This window comes from Xenopus laevis, chromosome 3L, assembly GCF_017654675.1.
Source record: "Xenopus laevis strain J_2021 chromosome 3L, Xenopus_laevis_v10.1, whole genome shotgun sequence".
NCBI classification, from domain to species: domain Eukaryota; kingdom Metazoa; phylum Chordata; class Amphibia; order Anura; family Pipidae; genus Xenopus; species Xenopus laevis.
The window spans coordinates 8,386,574-8,399,838 of NC_054375.1; the positions used below are offsets into that span (position 1 = coordinate 8,386,574).

The following is a 13,265-nucleotide window of genomic DNA, read 5'->3' on the forward strand; positions in this document are numbered from 1 at the left end:
AAAAGAGAGAGAGTTAGCCTTGGTTCCAATCACTCCTTTAATTACAACCACATGTCAACTCTAACTGACCCTCTGTTTCGTATTGATGTGATAGGGATCTTTGAGATTGTAAGCTCCCCTGTGGAGGCAGGACTCGATGTGAATGATGTAAACTCTCTGGAAACCACTTGCGATGAAGTGTGTTTTGTTGGTGAGCTTTATGATTTGACAAATAGACTGACGCTTCACTATGATGCAAATGTAATAGAATTCCTTATTGTTGAGCTCTCCCTCATTGGGGCAGGGAACTGATGTGAATTGCATGTATAATTTCTGTAAAATGCACTGCATGAAATGTGACGAGCGCTATTAGAAATATATAGAAGAGGAAGTCCAGATACATTGAACAAATGACGGATGGCAAGCAATTTGAAGAACAGAAGGTTAGTGACTTTTTTATGATTAATTATATCTTGTAAGGTAAAAACTGCCTTCCACACGTCAGCTAGCCAGTAAGCTAAGCTCTTCGCTAGCTGTCATCGTTCTGTTGTCGCACATCTCGACTGTAATGTGGGAGAGAGAAAGCATTCCTCGATTATCGGAACGTACTAGACAGTGAGTTGTCGCTGTTTCATCCTCGGAGTCATGATGGATGAGGGTATTATCATCTCTATTTCTATTTGAGGTAAGCCAGGCTTTTTTAAATCAGGTAGTTGTCCCTCCAAAATGCAATGAGTTAAACACGTTACATTCTGTGCTTCTTCACTAGTATGCATTCAAGTAGTTCAAACACCAAGATTCACTAAATCATTAAGGGTCACCTTGGATTTCCAATCTTAGCTCCTTTTATACAGACCCACACACTAGGCTAACTGGCCTATCTGTGTATGAATGTTGATAGGATCTTTAGATTGTTAATTAGCTCCCCTCTGAGGCAGGGATGATGTGAATGATGTAACATCTCTGGAAAGACCAACTCGCATGAAGTGTGTTTGTGTGAGCTTTATGATGGACAAATAACTGACCTTACTATGAATGAATTGTATAGAATCCTTAAGATGTAAGCTCTCCTCTTGGGGCAGCGGAACTCGGAGTGAAATGATTCATTAAATCTGTAAAATGCACTGCATGAAATGTGACGGCCGCTAATACAGAAATAAGAAGAGGAAGCCAGATGACATGGAATCAAATGACGAACACACGGCACATTGAAGAACAGAAAAGGTAGGGATTATTTTTAATGTAATATTATATCTTGTAAGGTAAAAACCACTGTCACACTCACGAAGCCAGAAGCTAAAGCTCCTTTCGCTACTGTCCCGGTCTCGTTAGTTGCACCGCTCGACTGTAATGTGGGGAATGAGGCAGGCATACCGTCATATACCGGAAAGGACAGACAGTAGTGCCTGTTCACCGTCGAGCCCCAGCAATGAGGAGGATGCGAGGGGTGATGCAACTCGCTCTGTTGAGGGGCTAAGCAGGCTTTATCAATCAGGGTGTCCTCCAACATTGGTAATGAGTTGAACAGTTACCTAGGACATTCTGTGCTTCTTCACTAGTATGCTACCAACATTCAGCTAGTTTCAAACAGCAGATTCACTAAAATCATGCGCACCTTGTTTCCCAGAGGGACTGCTTTATACAACCTCACAATCACTTAAAGCTGAGCCCTATTCTGGATGTATGAATGTCGAGATAGAGATCTTTAGATTGTAAGCTCCCCTGCTGGATGGCAAGGGACCTGTGTGAATGATGTAATCTCTGGAAACCACTGCATGAAGTTGTGTGTGTGAGCCATATGATTGACAAATAACTGAACCATTACTGTGAAGTGAATGTAATAGAATCCTTAGATTGTAAGCTCTCCTAGTGGGGCGGCTGAAGGTACTGGAGTTGAATGATGTATAATCTGTAAGAATGACACTGCATAAAATGTGACCGAGCCGCTATAGAAATATAGAGAGGAATAGCCAGATGACATGGAACACTAAATGAGATGGCACATTTTGAAGAGACCATGAAGGTAGGATTTTTTTAATCGATTATAGAGTATCTTTGTAAGGTAAAAACCCTTCCACACTGCACAGCCAGAACTTAAGCTTTCGTCGTAACTGTCCCGTCTTTTAGTTGAAGCTAGTCGCTCGACTGTTAATGGTGGGACGGGAAAGAAGGCATACGCTCATTACGGAAATGACAGACAGTGACGTGCCTGTTCACTGCGGAGCAATGAAGGATGAGGGGTATCAGCCTGCTCTAATTGAGGGGTAAAGCAGGCTTGTACAATCAGGGGGTTTTTTTTTTGGGGTTCCACCCCCCCTTACAGCCCAAAAACCCCATGCAAAATTTAAAAAGGGTTGTAACCACCCTTAGCATTCTGTGCTTCTTCACTAGTATGCAATTTAAAGATAGTGTCAAAGACACCTAATAGATTCACTAAATCATGCACCTTGGTTCCAATCACTCCTTATACAACCCACACACTACAACTGACCCTTCTGTGTATGAATGTGATAGGATCTTTTAGATTGTAAGCTCCCCCCTGTGAGGCAGGGACTGATGTGAATGATGTAAACTCTCTGGAAAACCACTGCATGAAGTGTGTTTGTGTGTGAGCTTATGATTGGACCAAATAACTGACCTTACTATGAATGAATGTAATAGAATCCTTAGATTGTAAGCTCTCCTCTTGGGGCAGGGACTGATGTGAATGATGTATAATCTGTAAAATGCACTGCATAAAATGTGACGGGCGCTAATAAGAAATAAGAAAGGAAGCCAGATGACATGGAACAAATGACGATGGCACATTTGAAGAACAGAAGGTAGGACTTTTAATGATTATATATCTTGTAAGGTAAAAAACCCTTCCACACTCACAAGCCAGAAGCTAAGCTCTTCGCTACTGTCCCGTCTGTTATGCAGCCACGCTCGACTGTAATGTGGGGAAGAAAGGCATACCTCATTACGGAAGACAGACAGTAGTGCCTGTTCACTCGGAGCATGAAGGATGAGGGGTATCACTGCTCTATAAGGGGTAAAGCCAGGCTTTATCAATCAGGGTGTCCCTCCCAACATGCAATGAGTTAAACACCTTAGCATTCTGTGCTTCTTCACTAGTATGCAATTCAGTAGTTCAAACACCAGATTCACTAAATCATGCACCTTGTTCCAATCACTCCTTTATACAACCACACCACTACAACTGACCCTTCTGTGTATGAATGTGATAGGATCTTTAGATTGTAAGCTCCCCTGTGGAGGCAGGGACTGATGTGAATGATGTAAACTCTCTGGAAACCACTGCATGAAGTGTGGTGTGTGAGCCATGATGATTGACAAATAACTGACCTTACTATGAATGAACGTGTAAGAGAATCCTTAGATTGTAAGCTCTCCTAGTGGGGCAGGACTGATGTGAATGATGTATAATCTGTAAAATGCACTGCATAAAATGTGACGGCGCTATAGAAATAAGAAGAGGAAGCCAGATGACATGGAACAAATGACGATGGCACATTTGAGAACAGACAGAAGTAGGACTTTTTTAATGATTATATATCTTGTAAGGTAAAAACCCTTCCACACTCACAAGCCAGAAGCTAAGCTCTTCGCTACTGTCCCGGTCTGTTAGTGCACGCTCGACTGTATGTGGGGAAGAAGGCATACTCATTACGGAAGACAGACAGTGTGCTGTTCACTCGAGCATGAAGGATGAGAGGGTATCACTGCTCTATTGAGGGGTAAAGCCAGGCTTTTATCAATCAGGGTGTCCCTCTCAACATTGCAATGAGTTAAACACCTTAAGCTCTGTGCTTCTTCACTAGTATGCAATTCAGTAGTTCAAACACCAGATTCACTAAATCATGCACTTGAGAAATAACTGACCTTACTATGATGAATGTAATAGAATCCTTAGATTCGTAAGCTCTCCTCTTGGGGCAGGGACTGATGTGAATGATGTATATATCGGTAAAATGCACTGCATAAAATGTGACAGCCGCTATGAAATAAGAAAGGAAGCCAAGATGACATGGAACAAATGACGATGGCACATTTGAAGAACAGAAGGTAGGACTTTTTTAATGATTATATATCTTGTAAGTAAAAACCCCTTCCACACTCACAAGCCAGAGCTAAGCTCTTCGCTACTGTCCCGTCTGTTAGTGCACGCTCGACTGTACATGTGGGCGGAAGAAGGCATACCTCATTACGGAAGACAGACAGTTAGTGCCTGTTCACTCGGAGCATGAAGGATGAGGGGTATCACTGCTCTATTGAGGGGTAAAGCCAGGCTTTATCAATCAGGGTGTCCCTCCCAACATGCAATGAGTTAAACACCTTAGCATTCTGTGCTTCTTCACTAGTATGCAATTCAGTAGTTCAAACACCAGATTCACTAAATCATGCACCTTGGTTCCAATCACTCCTTTATACAACCCACACACTACAACTGACCCTTCTGTGTATGAATGTGATAGGATCTTTAGATTGTAAGCTCCCCCTGTGGAGGCAGGGACTGATGTGAATGATGTAAAACTCTCTGGAAACCACTGCATGAAGTGTGTGTGTGTGAGCCATTATGATTGACAAATCATGACCTTACTATGAATGAATGTAATAGAATCCTTAGATTGTAAGCTCTCCTAGTGGGGCAGGGACTGATGTGAATGATGTATAATCTGTAAATGCACTGCATAAAATGTGACGGCGCTATAGAAATAAGAAGAGGAAGCCAGATGACATGGAACAAATGACGATGGCACATTTGAAGAACAGAAGGTAGGACTTTTTTAATGATTATATATCTTGTAAGGTAAAAACCTTCCACACTCACAAGCCAGAAGCTAAGCTCTTCGCTACTGTCCCGTCTGTTAGTGCACGCTCGACTGTAATGTGGGGAAGAAGGCATACCTCATTACGGAAGACAGACAGTAGTGCCTGTTCCACTCGGAGCATGAAGGATGAGGGCTATCACTGCTCTATTGAGGGGTAAGCCAGGCTTTATCAATCAGGGTGTCCCTCCCAACATGCAATGAGTTAAACACCTTAGCATTCTGTGCTTCTTCACTAGTATGCAATTCAGTAGTTCAAAACACCAGATTCACTAAATCATGCACCTTGGTTCCAATCACTCCTTTATACAACCCACACACTACAACTGACCCTTCTGTGTATGAATGTGATAGGATCTTTAGATTGTAAGCTCCCCCTGTGGAGGCAGGGACTGATGTGAATGATGTAAAACTCTCTGGAAACCACTGCATGAAGTGTGTTGTGTGAGCCATTATGATTGAGAAATAACTGACCTTACTATGAATGAAGTTAGAGAATCCTTAGATTGTAAGCTCTCCTAGTGGGGCAGGGACCGATGTGAATGATGTATAATCTGTAAAATGCACTGCATAAAATGTGACGGCGCAATAGAAATAAGAAGAGGAAGCCAGATGACATGGAACAAATGACGATGGCACATTTGAAGAACAGAAGGTAGGACTTTTTTAATGATTATATATCTTGTAAGGTAAAACCCCTTCCACACTCACAAGCCAGAAGCTAAGCTCTTCGCTACTGTCCCATCTGTTAGTGCACGCTCGACTGTAATGTGGGGAAGAAGGCATACCTCATTACGGAAGACAGACAGTAGTGCCTGTTCACTCGGAGCATGAAGGATGAGGGGTATCACTGCTCTATTGAGGGGTAAAGCCAGGCTTTATCAATCAGGGTGTCCCTCCCAACATGCAATGAGTTAAACACCTTAGCATTCTGTGCTTCTTCACTAGTATGCAATTCAGTAGTTCAAACACCAGATTCACTAATCATGCACCTTGGTTCCAATCACTCCTTTATACAACCCACACACTACAACTGACCCTTCTGTGTATGAATGTGATAGGATCTTTAGATTGTAAGCTCCCCTGTGGAGGCAGGGACTGATGTGAATGATGTAAACTCTCTGGAAACCACTGCATGAAGTGTGTTTGTGTGAGCTTTATGATTGACAAATAACTGACCTTACTATGAATGAATGTAATAGAATCCTTAGATTGTAAGCTCTCCTCTTGGGGCAGGGACTGATGTGAATGATGTATAATCTGTAAAATGCACTGCATAAAATGTAACGGCGCGATAGAAATAAGAAGAGGAAGCCAGATGACATGGAACAAATGACGATGGCACATTTGAAGAACAGAAGGTAGGACTTTTTTTAATGATTATATATCTTGTAAGGTAAAAACCCTTCCACACTCACAAGCCAGAAGCTAAGCTCTTCGCTACTGTCCCGTCTGTTAGTGCACGCTCGACTGTAATGTGGGGAAGAAGGCATACCTCATTACGGAAGACAGACAGTAGTGCCTGTTCACTCGGAGCATGAAGGATGAGGGGTATCACTGCTCTATTGAGGGGTAAAGCCAGGCTTATCAATCAGGGGGGTGTCACTCCTTTATACAACCCACACACTACAACTGACCCTTCTGTGTATGAATGTGATAGGATCTTTAGATTGTAAGCTCCCCCCTGTGGAGGCAGGGACTGATGTGAATGATGTAAACTCTCTGGAAACCACTGCATGAAGTGTGTGTGTGAGCCATATGATTGAGAAATAACTGACCTTACTATGAATGAACGTTAGAGAATCCTTAGATTGTAAGCTCTCCTAGTGGGGCAGGGACCGATGTGAATGATGTATAATCTGTAAAATGCACTGCATAAAATGTGACGGCGCGATAGAAATAAGAAGAGGAAGCCAAATGACATGGAACAAATGACGATGGCACATTTGAAGAACAGAAGGTAGGACTTTTTTAATGATTATATATCTTGTAAGGTAAAACCCCTTCCACACTCACAAGCCAGAAGCTAAGCTCTTCGCTACTGTCCCGTCTGTTAGTGCACGCTCGACTGTAATGTGGGGAAGAAGGCATACCTCATTACGGAAGACAGACAGTAGTGCCTGTTCACTCGGAGCATGAAGGATGAGGGGTATCACTGCTCTATTGAGGGGTAAAGCCAGGCTTTATCAATCAGGGTGTCCCTCCCAACATGCAATGAGTTAAACACCTTAGCATTCTGTGCTTCTTCACTAGTATGCAATTCAGTAGTTCAAACACCAGATTCACTAAATCATGCACCTTGGTTCCAATCACTCCTTTATACAACCCACACACTACAACTGACCCTTCTGTGTATGAATGTGATAGGATCTTTAGATTGTAAGCTCCCCCTGTGGAGGCAGGGACTGATGTGAATGATGTAAACTCTCTGGAAACCACTGCATGAAGTGTGTTTGTGTGAGCTTATGATTGACAAATAACTGACCTTACTATGAATGAATGTAATAGAATCCTTAGATTGTAAGCTCTCCTAGTGGGGCAGGGACTGATGTGAATGATGTATAATCTGTAAAATGCACTGCATAAAATGTGACGGCGCTATAGAAATAAGAAGAGGAAGCCAGATGACATGGAACAAATGACGATGGCACATTTGAAGAACAGAAGGTAGGACTTTTTTAATGATTATATATCTTGTAAGGTAAAAACCCTTCCACACTCACAAGCCAGAAGCTAAGCTCTTCGCTACTGTCCCGTCTGTTAGTGCACGCTCGACTGTAATGTGGGGAAGAAGGCATACCTCATTACGGAAGACAGACAGTAGTGCCTGTTCACTCGGAGCATGAAGGATGAGGGGTATCACTGCTCTATTGAGGGGTAAAGCCAGGCTTTATCAATCAGGGTGTCACTCCTTTATACAACCCACACACTACAACTGACCCTTCTGTGTATGAATGTGATAGGATCTTTAGATTGTAAGCTCCCCCTGTGGAGGCAGGGACTGATGTGAATGATGTAAACTCTCTGGAAACCACTGCATGAAGTGTGTGTGTGAGCCATATGATTGAGAAATAACTGACCTTACTATGAATGAACGTTAGAGAATCCTTAGATTGTAAGCTCTCCTAGTGGGGCAGGGACCGATGTGAATGATGTATAATCTGTAAAATGCACTGCATAAAATGTGACGGCGCGATAGAAATAAGAAGAGGAAGCCAAATGACATGGAACAAATGACGATGGCACATTTGAAGAACAGAAGGTAGGACTTTTTTAATGATTATATATCTTGTAAGGTAAAACCCCTTCCACACTCACAAGCCAGAAGCTAAGCTCTTCGCTACTGTCCCGTCTGTTAGTGCACGCTCGACTGTAATGTGGGGAAGAAGGCATACCTCATTACGGAAGACAGACAGTAGTGCCTGTTCACTCGGAGCATGAAGGATGAGGGGTATCACTGCTCTATTGAGGGGTAAAGCCAGGCTTTATCAATCAGGGTGTCCCTCCCAACATGCAATGAGTTAAACACCTTAGCATTCTGTGCTTCTTCACTAGTATGCAATTCAGTAGTTCAAACACCAGATTCACTAAATCATGCACCTTGGTTCCAATCACTCCTTTATACAACCCACACACTACAACTGACCCTTCTGTGTATGAATGTGATAGGATCTTTAGATTGTAAGCTCCCCCTGTGGAGGCAGGGACTGATGTGAATGATGTAAACTCTCTGGAAACCACTGCATGAAGTGTGTGTGTGTGAGCCATATGATTGACAAATCACTGACCTTACTATGAATGAATGTAATAGAATCCTTAGATTGTAAGCTCTCCTAGTGGGGCAGGGACTGATGTGAATGATGTATAATCTGTAAAATGCACTGCATAAAATGTGACGGCGCTATAGAAATAAGAAGAGGAAGCCAGATGACATGGAACAAATGACGATGGCACATTTGAAGAACAGAAGGTAGGACTTTTTTAATGATTATATATCTTGTAAGGTAAAAACACTTCCACACTCACAAGCCAGAAGCTAAGCTCTTCGCTACTGTCCCGTCTGTTAGTGCACGCTCGACTGTAATGTGGGGAAGAAGGCATACCTCATTACGGAAGACAGACAGTAGTGCCTGTTCACTCGGAGCATGAAGGATGAGGGGTATCACTGCTCTATTGAGGGGTAAAGCCAGGCTTTATCAATCAGGGTGTCCCTCCCAACATGCAATGAGTTAAACACCTTAGCATTCTGTGCTTCTTCACTAGTATGCAATTCAGTAGTTCAAACACCAGATTCACTAAATCATGCACCTTGGTTCCAATCACTCCTTTATACAACCCACACACTACAACTGACCCTTCTGTGTATGAATGTGATAGGATCTTTAGATTGTAAGCTCCCCCTGTGGAGGCAGGGACTGATGTGAATGATGTAAACTCTCTGGAAACCACTGCATGAAGTGTGTTTGTGTGAGCTTTATGATTGACAAATAACTGACCTTACTATGAATGAATGTAATAGAATCCTTAGATTGTAAGCTCTCCTCTTGGGGCAGGGACTGATGTGAATGATGTATAATCTGTAAAATGCACTGCATAAAATGTGACGGCGCTATAGAAATAAGAAGAGGAAGCCAGATGACATGGAACAAATGACGATGGCACATTTGAAGAACAGAAGGTAGGACTTTTTTAATGATTATATATCTTGTAAGGTAAAAACCCTTCCACACTCACAAGCCAGAAGCTAAGCTCTTCGCTACTGTCCCGTCTGTTAGTGCACGCTCGACTGTAATGTGGGGAAGAAGGCATACCTCATTACGGAAGACAGACAGTAGTGCCTGTTCACTCGGAGCATGAAGGATGAGGGGTATCACTGCTCTATTGAGGGGTAAAGCCAGGCTTTATCAATCAGGGTGTCCCTCCCAACATGCAATGAGTTAAACACCTTAGCATTCTGTGCTTCTTCACTAGTATGCAATTCAGTAGTTCAAACACCAGATTCACTAAATCATGCACCTTGGTTCCAATCACTCCTTTATACAACCCACACACTACAACTGACCCTTCTGTGTATGAATGTGATAGGATCTTTAGATTGTAAGCTCCCCCTGTGGAGGCAGGGACTGATGTGAATGATGTAAACTCTCTGGAAACCACTGCATGAAGTGTGTTTGTGTGAGCTTTATGATTGACAAATAACTGACCTTACTATGAATGAATGTAATAGAATCCATAGATTGTAAGCTCTCCTCTTGGGGCAGGGACTGATGTGAATGATGTATAATCTGTAAAATGCACTGCATAAAATGTGACGGCGCTATAGAAATAAGAAGAGGAAGCCAGATGACATGGAACAAATGACGATGGCACATTTGAAGAACAGAAGGTAGGACTTTTTTAATGATTATATATCTTGTAAGGTAAAAACCCTTCCACACTCACAAGCCAGAAGCTAAGCTCTTCGCTACTGTCCCGTCTGTTAGTGCACGCTCGACTGTAATGTGGGGAAGAAGGCATACCTCATTACGGAAGACAGACAGTAGTGCCTGTTCACTCGGAGCATGAAGGATGAGGGGTATCACTGCTCTATTGAGGGGTAAAGCCAGGCTTTATCAATCAGGGTGCCCCTCCCAACATGCAATGAGTTAAACACCTTAGCATTCTGTGCTTATTCACTAGTATGCAATTCAGTAGTTCAAACACCAGACTCACTAAATCATGCACCTTGGTTCCAATCACTCCTTTATACAACCCACACACTACAACTGACCCTTCGGTGTATGAATGTGATAGGATCCTTAGATTGTAAGCTCCCATCTGCATAAAATATGACGGCGCTATAGAAATAAGAAGAGGAAGCCAGATGACTTGAAACAAATGATGATGGCACATTTGAAGAACAGAAGGTAGGACCTTTTCTAATGATTATATATCTTGTAAGGTAAAAACCTTTTCACACTCACAAGCCAGAAGCTAAGCTCTTCGCTACTGTCTCGACTTTAATGTGGGGAAGAAGGCATAACTCATTACGGAAGACAGACAGTAGTGCCTGTTCACTCGGAGCATGAAGGATAAAGGGTTTCACTTCTCTATTAAGGGGTAAAGCAAGGCTTTCTCAAACAGGGTGTCCCTCCCAACATGCAATGAGTTAAACACTTCAGCATTCTGTGCTTCTTCACTAGTATGCAATTCAGTAGTTCAAACACCAGATTCACAAAATCATCCAAATTGATTGCAATCACTCAGTTACACAAGCTAAACACTACAACTGACCCGCCTGTCTATAATGTGATAGGAAGCTCCCCCCGTGGGGCAGGGACTGATGTGAATGATGTATAATCTGTGCAATGCAATGAGATGTTTTAATGATTATGTACCTTGTAAGGTAAAAACCCTTTCACACTCACAAGCTAGAAGCTAAGCTCTTTGCTGCTGTCCCATCTGATAGCGCTAGCTCGACTGTAGTGTGGGGGAAATGGCTTACCCCTTCATGGAGGACAGACAGTAGTGCCTTTTAACTCTTTAAATGCCAAAAACGTAGCTCCTAAGAAAGCTGCATTATTGAAAGGGTAATAAATTGTGTGTACTGATAAGATTTATTGTAAAAATGTATGTTCCCTTTTGTGCAAAATTGATATACTATACTTATGGTGTATGGGTTCAGGGCAATAATAGAGTTTTATGCAGTGTTTAGTTTGGGGTTTTTTGCGCTGCACTTGGAGGTGTAGGCAATTGAGGTGGTAGGTGAAGGACAGGGCGCCAATAAATTTGTGGTGTGTGATGACTCCATGAGATACTTTCATCTTGCCTGTGGATGATTTCATCTCTCTGATGCCACAAATATTGCTATTTAGTGACACCTCAAAAGCTTCCCTTTCAGTGCAGTTACTAAGGTTGTTTTTCTGGGCAACATTTTCAAGATTTACTAATATGTTAGGTCTCCCTAGAATCTTGGTTAATAAGGACTTTAGGACCTTTTCTAATGATTATATATCTTGTAAGGTAAAAACCCTTTCACACTCACAAGCCAGAAGCTAAGCTCTTCGCTACTGTCCCGTCTGTTAGTGCACGCTCGACTGTAATGTGGGGAAGAAGGCATACCTCATTACGGAAGACAGACAGTAGTGCCTGTTCACTCGGAGCATGAAGGATGAGGGGTATCACTGCTCTATTGAGGGGTAAAGCCAGGCTTTATCAATCAGGGTGTCCCTCCCAACATGCAATGAGTTAAACACCTTAGCATTCTGTGCTTCTTCACTAGTATGCAATTCAGTAGTTCAAACACCAGATTCACTAAATCATGCACCTTGGTTCCAATCACTCCTTTATACAACCCACACGCTACAACTGACCCTACTATGTATGAAAGGATAGGATCTTTAGATTGTAAGCTCTGTGTGTGTGTGTGATATGATTAACATATAACTGACTTAACTGTGAATGAACGTGATAGGAAGCTTATATTGTAAGCTCCTGTGGGGCAGGGACAGATGTGAAAGGAGTATGATCTGTGTAAAGAACTGCATAAAATATGAAACACCGACAATGTGCAATTATAAGTCTCTCCCACATGTCATGTCATACAAAAACAGTTGAATTATAGCTAGACAGCTGACATGACTATTGAGAATTATGTATAGAAAGCAAGGTTACAGAGTTATATAAATAATCAACTGCCCTACCTACCTCCAAAATGACTTTTAGAGATGGAAGACAGCATTCTTTTCATAGAAGATAACTCTTCCTCCACAAAAAAAAATTGTATCTAGGAAAAAAAGTTTAAACAGTTAGCAAGAAAAGCTAAGTATTGGGAAAACAGGTCCAGAAGATAAAATGTATGTTTCAATGGCATTCTTGAACTTTATAAAGACTTGCTTGCTATACTACTATCAGACTCTCTCTCTGGTAACTGATGACTCCCTACCAAAGCTAAAATATGATTATGCGATATTCAGGGAGCAGAGTTCTCAGCCCTTTCAAATAAAAAGGACAATGAAAAATATCTATAGCCAATGATCCAGATCCTCTCTAACGAAGAGCATATCCCTTTCACATCAATTAGCAATGGACACTTGAACGATTGACTGACACTACGGGGAATATTTACTGTTGTGTAAAAATACAGCAAAGAAACAACATTCAAATTCACCACACATCAAAAGGAAAAAAAGGTGCCCTTATCATGCATTCTACTTTTCTAATGCCGCCAAATGTGGAATTTGGAAGGCGCACAAACGTTGAGGAATTTGCTGTTTATTTTACACAACGTTTAGGGTGAAAACACACAAGGCCACTAGTAGCAGCTACAAAAATTATCCTGCCATAGACAATACTAAGACTTGCCTCTGCTAAAACACTTGAAGTGTCTTAGCTAAGCCAATAATCACTATTGTCTATTTTGTAGATGTGACAAGTAGCTGCTACTAGTAGCTCTGCGTGTCTTCACCCTTATCA

General features: G+C 42.1%; 1 protein-coding gene across 4 annotated transcripts in view; it reads left to right on the plus strand.

Annotated features, from left to right (window-relative positions):
• Positions 1-13,265, plus strand: part of LOC121400953 (interleukin-17 receptor A-like) — a 1,044,048-nt gene that overhangs the window by 396,007 nt on the left and 634,776 nt on the right. The gene's annotated exons all lie outside the window — the stretch shown is intronic.